Source organism: Mytilus trossulus, chromosome 6 (assembly GCF_036588685.1).
Source record: "Mytilus trossulus isolate FHL-02 chromosome 6, PNRI_Mtr1.1.1.hap1, whole genome shotgun sequence".
In the NCBI taxonomy this organism is placed as follows: Eukaryota; Metazoa; Mollusca; class Bivalvia; order Mytilida; family Mytilidae; genus Mytilus; species Mytilus trossulus.
In genome coordinates, this window is record NC_086378.1 from 74,630,098 (window position 1) to 74,644,191 (window position 14,094).

The window sequence follows — 14,094 nt, forward strand, 5'->3', positions numbered from 1 at the left end:
AAGGTGTTTCTACATCATTTTCTTTACGAAGCATTTTTTGATACGATGTAAATATATAAAAGATTCACACGGAAGTCACAAATCTCTACCGAGGAACGTGTATAAAACGGGAATTTGGATTTGGAAAATTCGCGAGGATGACCGTAAATCGTAATCGAGATGACCGTAACAGGATTAGCGATTCATAACAAGGCTGACCGTAATTGGTTAAAAGATGACCGTAAATTGTTAAGGATGACCGTAATTTATAAAGAATAACTAAATTTAAAAGGATGAGCGTCAATTGAAAGAAATATCCATATTTGTATGCATTGTTTTTTGTTGAGTTTGTCGCAATAGGGGCTCGGTTAGTTCTTTTTAACTATTTGGCTTGTAGTTGGATGCTACATATGACGAACCATGTATTTGAAGCACGTCTTATTTTTGTCTACCTTTAGGATAATGTTGTCTTAAAAAATTACACCTTTGTTAAGCCAATTTAGTCTTACTCAAAAACATAGAATCCACAGAAAGGCTAAAAAATATAATGACCCATCGGAGTGGTCAAAATTTAAGAAAATACGAAATGAAGTTACTAGTTTAATAAGAAAATCGAAGGATGATAATAACAACAATTTATTTAAAAAAATCACGAACAGTAACCCGTTCACTACTAACTGGTGGAAAACAGTTAAACAAATATCCGGATTAAAAACAAACGACGCAAGTGTACCCCCATTAATGGTTAATAACAACTTAATATTTGATGAAATCGAAAAGGCAAATGAAATTAATCGATTTTTTTCTTCCCAGTCATATATTGATTATTCAGGTGCTGTGTTACCTGAAGAACTTCATAATATTAGTAATGACATTAGTTATATAGAACTTACTGTTACTGAAGTTGAAGATATATTGAAAATTCTTAATCCCACAAAAGCTTCTGGCTCAGACCTCATAAGTCCCAAATTGTTAAAAGAAGCATCTTCTGTTTTAAAGTATCCACTATGTAAACTATTTAACTTATTGTTAAGTACGTCTACTTTTCCAGATCAATGAAAAAGAGCAAATGTTACCCCAGTTTATAAAAATAGTAAACCGATTGACGTTAAAAACTATAGACTTATTTCCTTGTTGAGTGTAATATCAAAGTGTATGGAACGATGTGTATATAAGCAGGTTTACAATCACTTTATGCGCAATAATATTTTAACGAAAAATCAGTCGGGCTTTACACGGGGGGATTCAGCAGTTAATCAATTAATTAACATTTCGAATGATTTTGGGAAGGCTTTAGATAGCGGTAAATAAATAAGGATAGTATTCGGTAATATGAGTATTAAGCGTTTGATCGAGTCTGGCATAAGGGACTGCTATTTAAACTTCAACAAGCGGGCATACCGGGTTCTTTACTAAAGACAAATAGAGTCCAGCGGGTGAATATTAACGGTTCAATGCGTCCAACAAGAGTCCATTCTAGGCCCTCTCCTTTTTTTGATATTTATAAACGATATTGTAGAAGACATTCAAGCTCAAATTAAGCTATTCGCAGATGACGCTTCATTATATAGTATGGTTGACAATCCAACAGAAACAGCTAAAATTTTAAATGACGATCTAGATAAGATTTATAATTGGTAGACACAAATGGCTTGTTAATCTTAATGCCAAAAACACGGAAAGTATGATAATTTCAAAAACAATAAATAGACCCTTTCATCCTCCATTAAATATTAACACCCAAGAGCTACAAACAGTAAGTAAACACAAACATCTAGGTGTCTCTTTTGCTAACAACGGATCCTGGAACGACCATATTGAATATATAGTTTTTAAATCTTACAAAAGAATAAATATAATGAGAAAAATGAAAAATGTTCTTTATAGATTTTGACTTTGAAAAAATTTCGCCCAATTCTTGAATATGCCGATGTCGTTTGGGACTCTCAAAATCAGAATTTGATTGCTAAACTTGAAAGTATTCAGCTTGACGCAGCGCGTATCGTCACGGGGGGTACTAAACTTACCAGTATAAACAATTTATATGTTGAAACTCGATTGGAAAAATTATCTGAAAGACGACGCAATCACAGACTAACTCGTTATCATAAAATTTTAAATAATAAAACTCCAAAGTATTTAAGAGACTTATTGCCTGATTCAGTAGGCAGTAGACATGATCATAATACAAGACAGAGAAATAATATTTCACAAGTCAACACACGGACCCGTTTATATTCTGAATATTTCATCCCTGCAACAACAAAACTATGGGACACTCTTAACTTAAACATAAGAAAATGTGAATCTTTATCATTATTCAATAAACAAGTTAGTACCCAAAATAGTAAGATCCCAGCGTATTATAATGTAGGACATCGTTTTGGTCAAGTTCTTCATGCTCGCTTAAAAATGGATTCAAGCTCAATGAATTCTCAACTTTTACTTTGTAACCTTTTCCTTTGTAACCTAGTAGACTCTCCAAATTGTCGTTGTGGTGATGTAGAAAAAATTTCTCACTACCTGTTATCTTGTCCTATATATATACTAATTTAAGAAAAGAACTATTGTATTCTGTTTCAGTTCTGCCTGTCCAAGTTAACACAAAAACTTTGCTTTTTGGATCAACGGTACTCTCAGATGAGCAAAATAGTATCTTATTTAGTTTGGTGCAGAAATCTATTATTAAAAGTAAAAGTTTTAACCCTTGATGTTAATGCCTCATCACTCAATAGGAACCAAAGCATTTAACACTGTATACATTACAATAATTCATGGTTATTTTTTTTAATTTATTTTTCTCATTAAATCTTTTCTTCTTTTTCTTCTTTCACCTTTTTCATATTCATATATTTATTACAGAGCATGCCAGTATTTATATTTATGTATTGTTCAATAAGTGTATTATTTTTGTAAAGGAGACAGATTTGGAAAAGAAAATTGCTTGTTTCTGAATCCTGAATATTATTTCCTTTGTATAATATCGAATCATGATGAATTAAATATTGTTTAAACTAATGTTGTCTTATGAATACGTCTTTCATCAACACGATTAATTATTTGATACAAAAAGGTAATACAAATACGGATATTTCTTAGAAATAACGGTTATACTATGAAAGGTACGGTCATCCTTTATAAATTACGGTCATCCTTTCGAAATTACGGTCATCATTTTACCAATCACGGTCATCCTTATTATATGTTACGGTCATCTTGAAAATATTTTAAAGATGATTTACGGTCATCTTAGCGAATTTTTCAAATCCAATTTCCCGTTCTATACACTTTCCTCGGTAGAGATTTGTGACTTCCGTGTGAATCTTTTATAAATTTACATCGTACCAATGTATGCTTTGTAAAGAAAATGATGTAGAAACACCTTAACAGACAATAAAAATACTGACCTAATTTTTCGTCCGACATCTTGGGATGACCGTGAATGCAGTTACGGTCATCAGCTTTACCCCAGTGAATAAGGAGTCTTAAGAGCATCCCATCTTCATCCTAGTGTAATAAAGTTTGGATTTCGCTTTTTGTTCATTATTTTACGTGAGAATGAACATGAAATGAAACGCACCATCGGGTTATCAACTCGTATTTAAAGAAATTGTGCATGATTTTAAACTTTGAACTTCGTATTTCACGATACGATTACACTACAAATTTAATTCTCATTTCAGATCATTTCAGAACAATTGTTTTCCAGTTTAAATAACAATCTTTATTTATATAATTACATTGGTAATTATGCATATAATTTAGTACATGTTATTATAAAATTCGTAAACAATTTTATTAAATAATTTCGTTATTAATAAATGTTTTATATAAACAACATAGCATATGATAAATACATGTAATAAACATAGCAGCCACTATATATATACTAATGTCACTAACTTCGTGACTATTCGACGTAACTTCTAGCACCTTCGATACTAATACATGTACATTTAAATGCAAAACTTTATATAGTACCATAAAACCTCACCTGTAGAAACATTTCTCACGTGCATTGTGCACGTAACAAAAATTTGTATTAATAGTACAAACTCTTGCAGAACTATATAGTTCCCATCTATATTTAATTACTACAAATACCAAACGGGGAAATCCCAATTTTAAATGAAATGAAATATATGTCATAAAACCATAGGAAACAGCTCTAAAGGTGTCCTAGCAGAGTTGTCAATACGACGAAAATCATTATCTAGTTCTCTATTGAAAGACAGTATTGTCATCCAACTTAGGAGGATAAGAATCATCTTTTAACCATAAAAGCCTTGTCGTACCTTCCACAAATTTTATAAATGTCCAACAATAGCTTCCTTTTCAATAAATTTCTAGTCTTTACCATGTCGGGCACCTTTCAAAAGCGATTTAGTTAATTCTGATACAAAGAAGGTTGGTCATTATCCTGAACCTCTCCTTCATTATTATATAAAGAGAACGGTAGCCATCTTGTAATTATAAGAAATTCATTCAACGCGATCGGATGCATCTAGTGCCCCTAGTAGAAACCAAATTGGGGTAGATGTAAATGAGATGAATGAGAGCTTCAATCATTAAGGTTTCAGGCACAGAACAATTACGACACCTGATCTGTAGTTGACATTTGATCATCGTAGGGTTTTGAATGTGACCCAAGGTAGAGCAGAAATAGGATTATCAACTGCTCAAACCACATTAGCGTTCATGTCCAACAGATTTTGCTTTAGCAAATTTTCTTCCCGTTATAGTAAACCTGTTCGTGACCATTGCGGAAATGTTTATTGTTTAAATATTTTCAGTCTTCATTTTGAATGTTATCGCCAATTACTATTTATTTTTTGTACCGCATGATGTACATTGTTGGTGTTAATCATGGTTGATAATATGGCGGACCACCACCTCCCCAGATGGACTTGTGCCCTGAGCTGACAATCTAAGGCAAAGATAACCTCAGTCGTATTTAGTACAACGTTTTGGAATTTTGGATCCACAATGCTCTTAAAACTTTGAACTTGTTTGGCTTTATAACCATTTTGATCTGAGCGTCACTAACAGTCTTTTATGTAGACGAAACGTGCGTCTTGCGTATACAACTGTAAGCCTGGTATCTTAGATAACTATTTACACCAATGTGTCGATGCCACTACTTGTGGACGTTTCGTCACAGAGTATATCACCAGCCCAGTAGTCAGCACTTCTATGTTGCCAGTAATATCAATTATATAGTTGTTTTTTTTCTTCTGTTTAGACAAGTATTAATTTTTCGAAATAAGGAGTTTCCAATACCAGGCTTAGTTTCCCTAGCAGTATTTGCTACGTTTTTGTGGCATTTTGGATCCCCAATGCTCTTAAAACTTTGAACTTGTTTGACTTACCTATTTTGATATGAGCGTCACTGATGAGTCTTGTGTAAACATGTACATCTTATAATCATTTCATACACCAAACAGTTGATCTATTGCATTTAGCACGAGGTGTGGACCTGGAATTCCTTCATTTGCCAGAGTACTATCCCTGTTAATAAATATCAGTGCAGGTCTTCACCAATTCAATTATGAATTGGTGGAGGTAAGATATAGGATGTTTGCTAATGTGCTTTTGTCTATGTGTGCTTTGGAATTTCTTTAATACACATGACCTTGCTCTGTACTTATACATCTTGTTACTGTGCTATCGGAAAACATCTTAGTATCCTCATCTTTTATTTTGCAAATGTTCTTTGCTTATATGCCTTTTGATGTTTCTTTTGTTTTGTTTACCTATTGTTGTCAGTTTAATGGAAATTGATGCAACTGTCATACAAGTGAGAGCTTAAGCTAGCTTAAAAACCAGGTTTAATCAATCATTTTCAACATAAGAAAATGCCTGTACCAAGTTAGGAATACGACATTATAAACATTCTTTGTACTGGCACAAAATTGTAACTTACCAATCATCAAATCAATATCTTCTAGCATGGCAAAAAATGAAGGTGTAAAAACAGATTGTTTGAGAGAATTGTTAGTTCAAGGACCATAACTCTGCACAAAATCATAAGACCTGAATAAATTTTGAACTTGACCTGCTCGTCATGATTAAATTACACCAAATACCAAATCTTCATTTCAAGAGTGAAAAAACAAGAATCTGTTGATATTACATCGATGCCCCATCTGGCACTATCATATTCTATTCTCAGTGGACATTAAAATTGGGGTCAAAACTTTTGAATAGACATCAAAATTAGAAAGATGATATCATAGCTATAGGGAACATGTGTACCAAGTTTCAAGTTGATTGGACTTCAACAAAAACAACACAGACTTCAAATATTTTACCTAAACCTGGATAGATGGATGAATGGATGGACAGACTTACGGAGCACATATTGAAAAACATAATGGCCCCAAGTGGAACACTGAATTGCCAAGCTGACCAATGTGTAGATGCAATCTTAAAATTTGTTCAACATCGCTGGTAAGGGACTAATAATTGGTTATATTTATGAAGATTTAATATCCCCAATAGTACGACAAGGAATATAAACGCTTTTTTTTATTACTGTTATCAGAAATCAGAACACCATAAAATACAACATAACATTTGATTTATTCTTTATAATCAATGCAATCTTCCTCAAAATATCAACGTGTTCATAGTATAAGATGGAATGTCTGATCAAATGCTGTCAACTGTACTTCTTTAGTTAAAGTCAAAAATCAACTGTAACAAATCTGCTTCAACAATCCAGTTAAAAGATAAGTTGGTCACTATCATCAATTGAAAAATCCATTAAAGTGAAAAATGGGTATGTTGAAATGAATCCTCCTTGAACAGAATCTTTACATCAGATATCATCCATGTGCTACCAGACTGCAAAGTAAATGATTGATTTTAAAAATCTACCTTTAATATAATCTGAAACTTTTAACATTCTTGTAACAAATGTTTTATACTACCTGAAAATTTAGAATGATTTCAAAATTGTCAAAGTTAAAAGTATCCATCGTTTTAAAATGAAATAGAAATAATCCTGTAGATTACTTTTAGAAATAATTTAATTTCAAAGTAATCTATTCTTAATATGCCGAGTAAAAATGAATTTAATTGGAACAAAAGTAACAGACCTTTGTATAATAAATATTTATAGCAGCATCAAATAAAATCACGTATATATCCAAATATGTTTATTCAAATGATTTTAGAAGTTTATTATGCCGACTTGATAGAATATCTCAACTTATTGTGTTCTGCTATTTTATTATCAAAGATGATGAGACACCGATGTATATACTACTGGACAATAACTTCCATTTAACTTTAACAATTTTGAAATCATCAAATTATCTATATCATATCCACATAACATTGGCAATGTTTACCTGCCTGTTAATCTTTTCTTCCTGATAATTTTTACCTTTCAAAATAATTTGCAGAATGGTGTTGATCATTTAAGGGCAACAATTCCTGTATGAAGTTGTCAAGACATCTTTGACATCAGATTTGAGCTGTAGTTTTTTTCAAGATAACAGGAAAAACTTGAATTACCTCTATTTTTCATCTTCAGTCATGTTGGTTGGGATGCAGGATTATTGTTTAAAGATAGAAACCACAATAATCATTGGTAATGAAAATTTTCTTTTCCTTTCATTGTGTTCAGTTTTCTTAATATATCCAATCAAACTGGATACAATTCATTAATTTTGTGACAGTCATCACATGAAAACTTTATAAAACCAACATCAATTTTTATAAGTATGCATATAATGTGCCTTAAGCATGTCTAAATGTTTGTATTGGTTTTTGTATTTTAAAGCTATGTAAATCTTAAATTCATGAAAGTATTTGTTAGACAGATATAATTTACATTTTTTTTTACCAAGAATATATTTTTTAGATGCAGCCTGATCTACAAGTAGTAATTTTTTTACTCAAACTGATCTTAGTAGCTATCTTAAACTCACTACCTATGTAGGATAGAGAAACGAAGTTCATTTGTTGTTGTTTTTTGTTCGTCTGTAGTGATTTTCTGGAAAACATGATTGGCACACATTTCTTTTCTGCCATCATTTTTTACTTGTATAATTTTCTTACCGAGTCAAAAGTAACATCACAAACTATATTTGTCAGCTTCATCAGTTGGTCTTGGTCTATCTTGAGTTTTCTAGTTTGGAGTTGGTTTGTGGCTAATTGCGTAGTTGATTTGAAGTCATCTTTAGTGGAGTTTGTGGTGAGACAAAAATTCAACAACTTGCAAAGAAATACATGCTTAAAAACTTTGCATTAAATTAGCTAATTCCTCGTTACTTTTCAAATTTCCAATTCATGCTGCCAAAAGTTGCAAATTATTAAATTTTAGCTTCACCACATTCTCTTCTGGTATCTGGTCTTGGTCACAGTCCCCTCACACATCACACACTGTATCTGTTTGTTGTCTGGTTCCTGGTTGGTTCATCATTTGGTTCATAGTCACCAAAGGCATCCATCCTGCATCTACCATTTCTATGTGTCTGTTTGGTTGGTTGAATCACCAGTTGGAACACCATGTACCATCTTGAGTTCTCTAGTTTGGAGTTGGTTAGTGGTTGATCGTCAGCTAGGCATCTTTTGAGTAGTTGATTTGCAGTCGTCTAAGGTGGAGTTTGTGGTGAGACAAAAATTTAACAACTTGCAAAGAAATACATGTAAAGAAACTATGCATTAAAATTACCTCATTATGTGTTGCTTTTGAAATTTTCAATTCATGCTGCCTTTACAAATTATTAAATTTTTGCTTCACCACATCCTCCTCTGGAATCTGGTCTTGGTCACTGTCCCCTCACACATCACACACTGTATCTGTTTGTTGTCTGGTTCCTGGTTGGTTCATCAGTTGGTTCATAGTCACCAAAGGCACCCATCCTGCATCTACCATTTCTATGTGTCTGTTTGGTTGGTTGAATCACCAGTTGGAACACCATGTACCATCTTGAGTTCTCTAGTTTGGAGTTGGTTAGTGGTTGATCGTCAGCTAGGCATCTTTTGAGTAGTTGATTTGCAGTTGTCTTTAGTGGAGTTTGTGGTGAGACAAAAATTTAACAACTTGCAAAGAAAAACATGTAAAGAAACTATGCATTAAAATTACCTCATTATGTGTTGCTTTTGAAATTTTCAATTCATGCTACCTTTACAAATTATTAAATTTTTGCTTCACCACATCCTCCTCTGGAATCTGGTCTTGGTCACTGTCCCCTCACACATCACACACTGTATCTGTTTGTTGTCTGGTTCCTGGTTGGTTCATCAGTTGGTTCATAGTCACCAAAGGCACCCATCCTGCATCTACCATTTCTATGTGTCTGTTTGGTTGGTTGAATCACCAGTTGGAACACCATGTACCATCTTGAGTTCTCTAGTTTGGAGTTGGTTAGTGGTTGATCGTCAGCTAGGCATCTTTTGAGTAGTTGATTTGCAGTTGTCTTTAGTGGAGTTTGTGGTGAGACAAAAATTTAACAACTTGCAAAGAAATACATGTAAAGAAACTATGCATTAAAATTACCTCATTATGTGTTGCTTTTGAAATTTTCAATTCATGCTACCTTTACAAATTATTAAATTTTTGCTTCACCACATTCTCTTCTGGCTCTGAAATCTGGTCTTGGTCACAGTCCCCTCACACATCACACACTGTATCTGTTTGTTGTCTGGTTTCTAGTTGGTTCATCAGTTGGTCCATAGTCACCAAAGGCATCCATCCTGCATCTACCATATATATGTGTCTGTATGGTTGGTTGGTTGAATCACCAGTTGGAACACCATGTACCATCTTGAGTTCTCTAGTTTGGAGTTGGTTAGTGGTAAATCGTCAGCTAGGCATCTTTTGAATAGTTGATTTGCAGTCGTCTAAGGTGGAGTTTGTGGTGAGACAAAAATCAACAACTTGCAAAGAAATACATGTAAAGAAACTATGCATTAAAATTACCTCATTATGTGTTGCTTTTGAAATTTTCAATTCATGCTGCCTTTACAAATTATTAAATTTTTGCTTCACCACATTTTCTTCTGGAATCTGGTCTTCGTTACAGTCCTCCCATACATCAAACACTGTATCTGTTTGTTGTCTGGTGTCTGGTTGGTTCATCATTTGGTTCATAGTCACCAAAGGCATCCATCCTGCATCTACCATTTCCATGTGTCTGTTTGGTTGGTTGGTTGGTTGCATCACCAGTTGGAACACCATGTACCATCTTGAGTTCTCTTGTTTGGAGTTGGTTAGTGGTTGATCGTCAGCTAGGCATCTTTTGAGTAGTTGATTTGCAGTCGTCTAAGGTGGAGTTTGTGGTGAGACAAAAATTTAACAACTTGCAAAGAAATACATGTAAAGAAACTATGCATTAAAATTACCTCATTATGTGTTGCTTTTGAAATTTTCAATTCATGCTGCCTTTACAAATTATTAAATTTTTGCTTCACCACATCCTCCTCTGGAATCTGGTCTTGGTCACTGTCCCCTCACACATCACACACTGTATCTGTTTGTTGTCTGGTTCCTGGTTGGTTCATCAGTTGGTTCATAGTCACCAAAGGCACCCATCCTGCATCTACCATTTCTATGTGTCTGTTTGGTTGGTTGAATCACCAGTTGGAACACCATGTACCATCTTGAGTTCTCTAGTTTGGAGTTGGTTAGTGGTTGATCGTCAGCTAGGCATCTTTTGAGTAGTTGATTTGCAGTTGTCTTTAGTGGAGTTTGTGGTGAGACAAAAATTTAACAACTTGCAAAGAAATACATGTAAAGAAACTATGCATTAAAATTACCTCATTATGTGTTGCTTTTGAAATTTTCAATTCATGCTACCTTTACAAATTATTAAATTTTTGCTTCACCACATCCTCCTCTGGAATCTGGTCTTGGTCACTGTCCCCTCACACATCACACACTGTATCTGTTTGTTGTCTGGTTCCTGGTTGGTTCATCAGTTGGTTCATAGTCACCAAAGGCACCCATCCTGCATCTACCATTTCTATGTGTCTGTTTGGTTGGTTGAATCACCAGTTGGAACACCATGTACCATCTTGAGTTCTCTAGTTTGGAGTTGGTTAGTGGTTGATCGTCAGCTAGGCATCTTTTGAGTAGTTGATTTGCAGTTGTCTTTAGTGGAGTTTGTGGTGAGACAAAAATTTAACAACTTGCAAAGAAATACATGTAAAGAAACTATGCATTAAAATTACCTCATTATGTGTTGCTTTTGAAATTTTCAATTCATGCTACCTTTACAAATTATTAAATTTTTGCTTCACCACATTCTCTTCTGGCTCTGAAATCTGGTCTTGGTCACAGTCCCCTCACACATCACACACTGTATCTGTTTGTTGTCTGGTTTCTAGTTGGTTCATCAGTTGGTCCATAGTCACCAAAGGCATCCATCCTGCATCTACCATATATATGTGTCTGTTTGGTTGGTTGGTTGAATCACCAGTTGGAACACCATGTACCATCTTGAGTTCTCTAGTTTGGAGTTGGTTAGTGGTAAATCGTCAGCTAGGCATCTTTTGAATAGTTGATTTGCAGTCGTCTAAGGTGGAGTTTGTGGTGAGACAAAAATCAACAACTTGCAAAGAAATACATGTAAAGAAACTATGCATTAAAATTACCTCATTATGTGTTGCTTTTGAAATTTTCAATTCATGCTGCCTTTACAAATTATTAAATTTTTGCTTCACCACATTTTCTTCTGGAATCTGGTCTTCGTTACAGTCCTCCCATACATCAAACACTGTATCTGTTTGTTGTCTGGTGTCTGGTTGGTTCATCATTTGGTTCATAGTCACCAAAGGCATCCATCCTGCATCTACCATTTCCATGTGTCTGTTTGGTTGGTTGGTTGGTTGCATCACCAGTTGGAACACCATGTACCATCTTGAGTTCTCTTGTTTGGAGTTGGTTAGTGGTTGATCGTCAGCTAGGCATCTTTTGAGTAGTTGATTTGCAGTCGTCTAAGGTGGAGTTTGTGGTGAGACAAAAATTTAACAACTTGCAAAGAAATACATGTAAAGAAACTATGCATTAAAATTACCTCATTATGTGTTGCTTTTGAAATTTTCAATTCATGCTGCCTTTACAAATTATTAAATTTTTGCTTCACCACATCCTCCTATGGAATCTGGTCTTGGTCACTGTCCCCTCACACATCACACACTGTATCTGTTTGTTGTCTGGTTCCTGGTTGGTTCATCAGTTGGTTCATAGTCACCAAAGGCACCCATCCTGCATCTACCATTTCTATGTGTCTGTTTGGTTGGTTGAATCACCAGTTGGAACACCATGTACCATCTTGAGTTCTCTAGTTTGGAGTTGGTTAGTGGTTGATCGTCAGCTAGGCATCTTTTGAGTAGTTGATTTGCAGTTGTCTTTAGTGGAGTTTGTGGTGAGACAAAAATTTAACAACTTGCAAAGAAATACATGTAAAGAAACTATGCATTAAAATTACCTCATTATGTGTTGCTTTTGAAATTTTCAATTCATGCTACCTTTACAAATTATTAAATTTTTGCTTCACCACATCCTCCTCTGGAATCTGGTCTTGGTCACTGTCCCCTCACACATCACACACTGTATCTGTTTGTTGTCTGGTTCCTGGTTGGTTCATCAGTTGGTTCATAGTCACCAAAGGCACCCATCCTGCATCTACCATTTCTATGTGTCTGTTTGGTTGGTTGAATCACCAGTTGGAACACCATGTACCATCTTGAGTTCTCTAGTTTGGAGTTGGTTAGTGGTTGATCGTCAGCTAGGCATCTTTTGAGTAGTTGATTTGCAGTTGTCTTTAGTGGAGTTTGTGGTGAGACAAAAATTTAACAACTTGCAAAGAAATACATGTAAAGAAACTATGCATTAAAATTACCTCATTATGTGTTGCTTTTGAAATTTTCAATTCATGCTACCTTTACAAATTATTAAATTTTTGCTTCACCACATTCTCTTCTGGCTCTGAAATCTGGTCTTGGTCACAGTCCCCTCACACATCACACACTGTATCTGTTTGTTGTCTGGTTTCTAGTTGGTTCATCAGTTGGTCCATAGTCACCAAAGGCATCCATCCTGCATCTACCATATATATGTGTCTGTTTGGTTGGTTGGTTGAATCACCAGTTGGAACACCATGTACCATCTTGAGTTCTCTAGTTTGGAGTTGGTTAGTGGTAAATCGTCAGCTAGGCATCTTTTGAATAGTTGATTTGCAGTCGTCTAAGGTGGAGTTTGTGGTGAGACAAAAATCAACAACTTGCAAAGAAATACATGTAAAGAAACTATGCATTAAAATTACCTCATTATGTGTTGCTTTTGAAATTTTCAATTCATGCTGCCTTTACAAATTATTAAATTTTTGCTTCACCACATTTTCTTCTGGAATCTGGTCTTCGTTACAGTCCTCCCATACATCAAACACTGTATCTGTTTGTTGTCTGGTTTCTAGTTGGTTCATCAGTTTGTCCAGTCACCAAAGGCATCCATCCTGCATCTACCATTTCTATGTGTCTGATTGGTTGGTTGCATCACCAGTTGGAACACCATGTACCATCTTGAGTTCTCTTGTTTGGAGTTGGTTAGTGGTTGATCGTCAGCTAGGCATCTTTTGAGTAGTTGATTTGCAGTCGTCTAAGGTGGAGTTTGTGGTGAGACAAAAATTCAACAACTTGCAAAGAAATACATGTAAAGAAACTATGCATTAAAATTACCTCATTATGTGTTGCTTTTGAAATTTTCAATTCATGCTACCTTTACAAATTATTAAATTTTTGCTTCACCACATTCTCTTATGGCTCTGGTCTTGGTCACAGTCCCCTCACACATCACACACTGTATCTGTTAGTTGTCTGGTTTCTAGTTGGTTCATCAGTTTGTCCAGTCACCAAAGGCATCCATCCTGCATCTACCATTTGTATGTGTCTGATTGGTTGGTTGCATTACCAGTTGGAACACCATGTACCATCTTGAGTTTTCTTGTTTGGAGTTGGTTAGTGGTTGATCGTCAGCTAGGCATCTTTTGAGTAGTTGATTTGCAGTAATCTAAGGTGGAGTTTGTGGTGAGACAAAAATTCAACAACTTGCAAAGAAATACATGTTAAGAAACTATGCATTAAAATTACCTCATTATGTGT

The 14,094-nt window shown here is 34.7% G+C and overlaps 1 long non-coding RNA gene across 2 annotated transcripts; it reads right to left on the reverse strand.

The window, feature by feature from the left end:
- Positions 1-6,542: 6,542 nt before the first annotated feature.
- On the reverse strand, positions 6,543-13,415 carry LOC134721841 (uncharacterized). Of its 2 annotated transcripts, XR_010107940.1 has the most exons (3): positions 13,260-13,415; positions 8,047-12,836; positions 6,543-6,825 (listed from the first exon to the last, which is right to left on the reverse strand). It is a non-coding gene; the product is annotated as an uncharacterized LOC134721841 (long non-coding RNA). The 2 variants fall into 2 exon arrangements; XR_010107939.1 differs by having other exon boundaries at positions 8,047-13,415.
- Between the last annotated feature and the right edge of the window lie 679 nt (positions 13,416-14,094).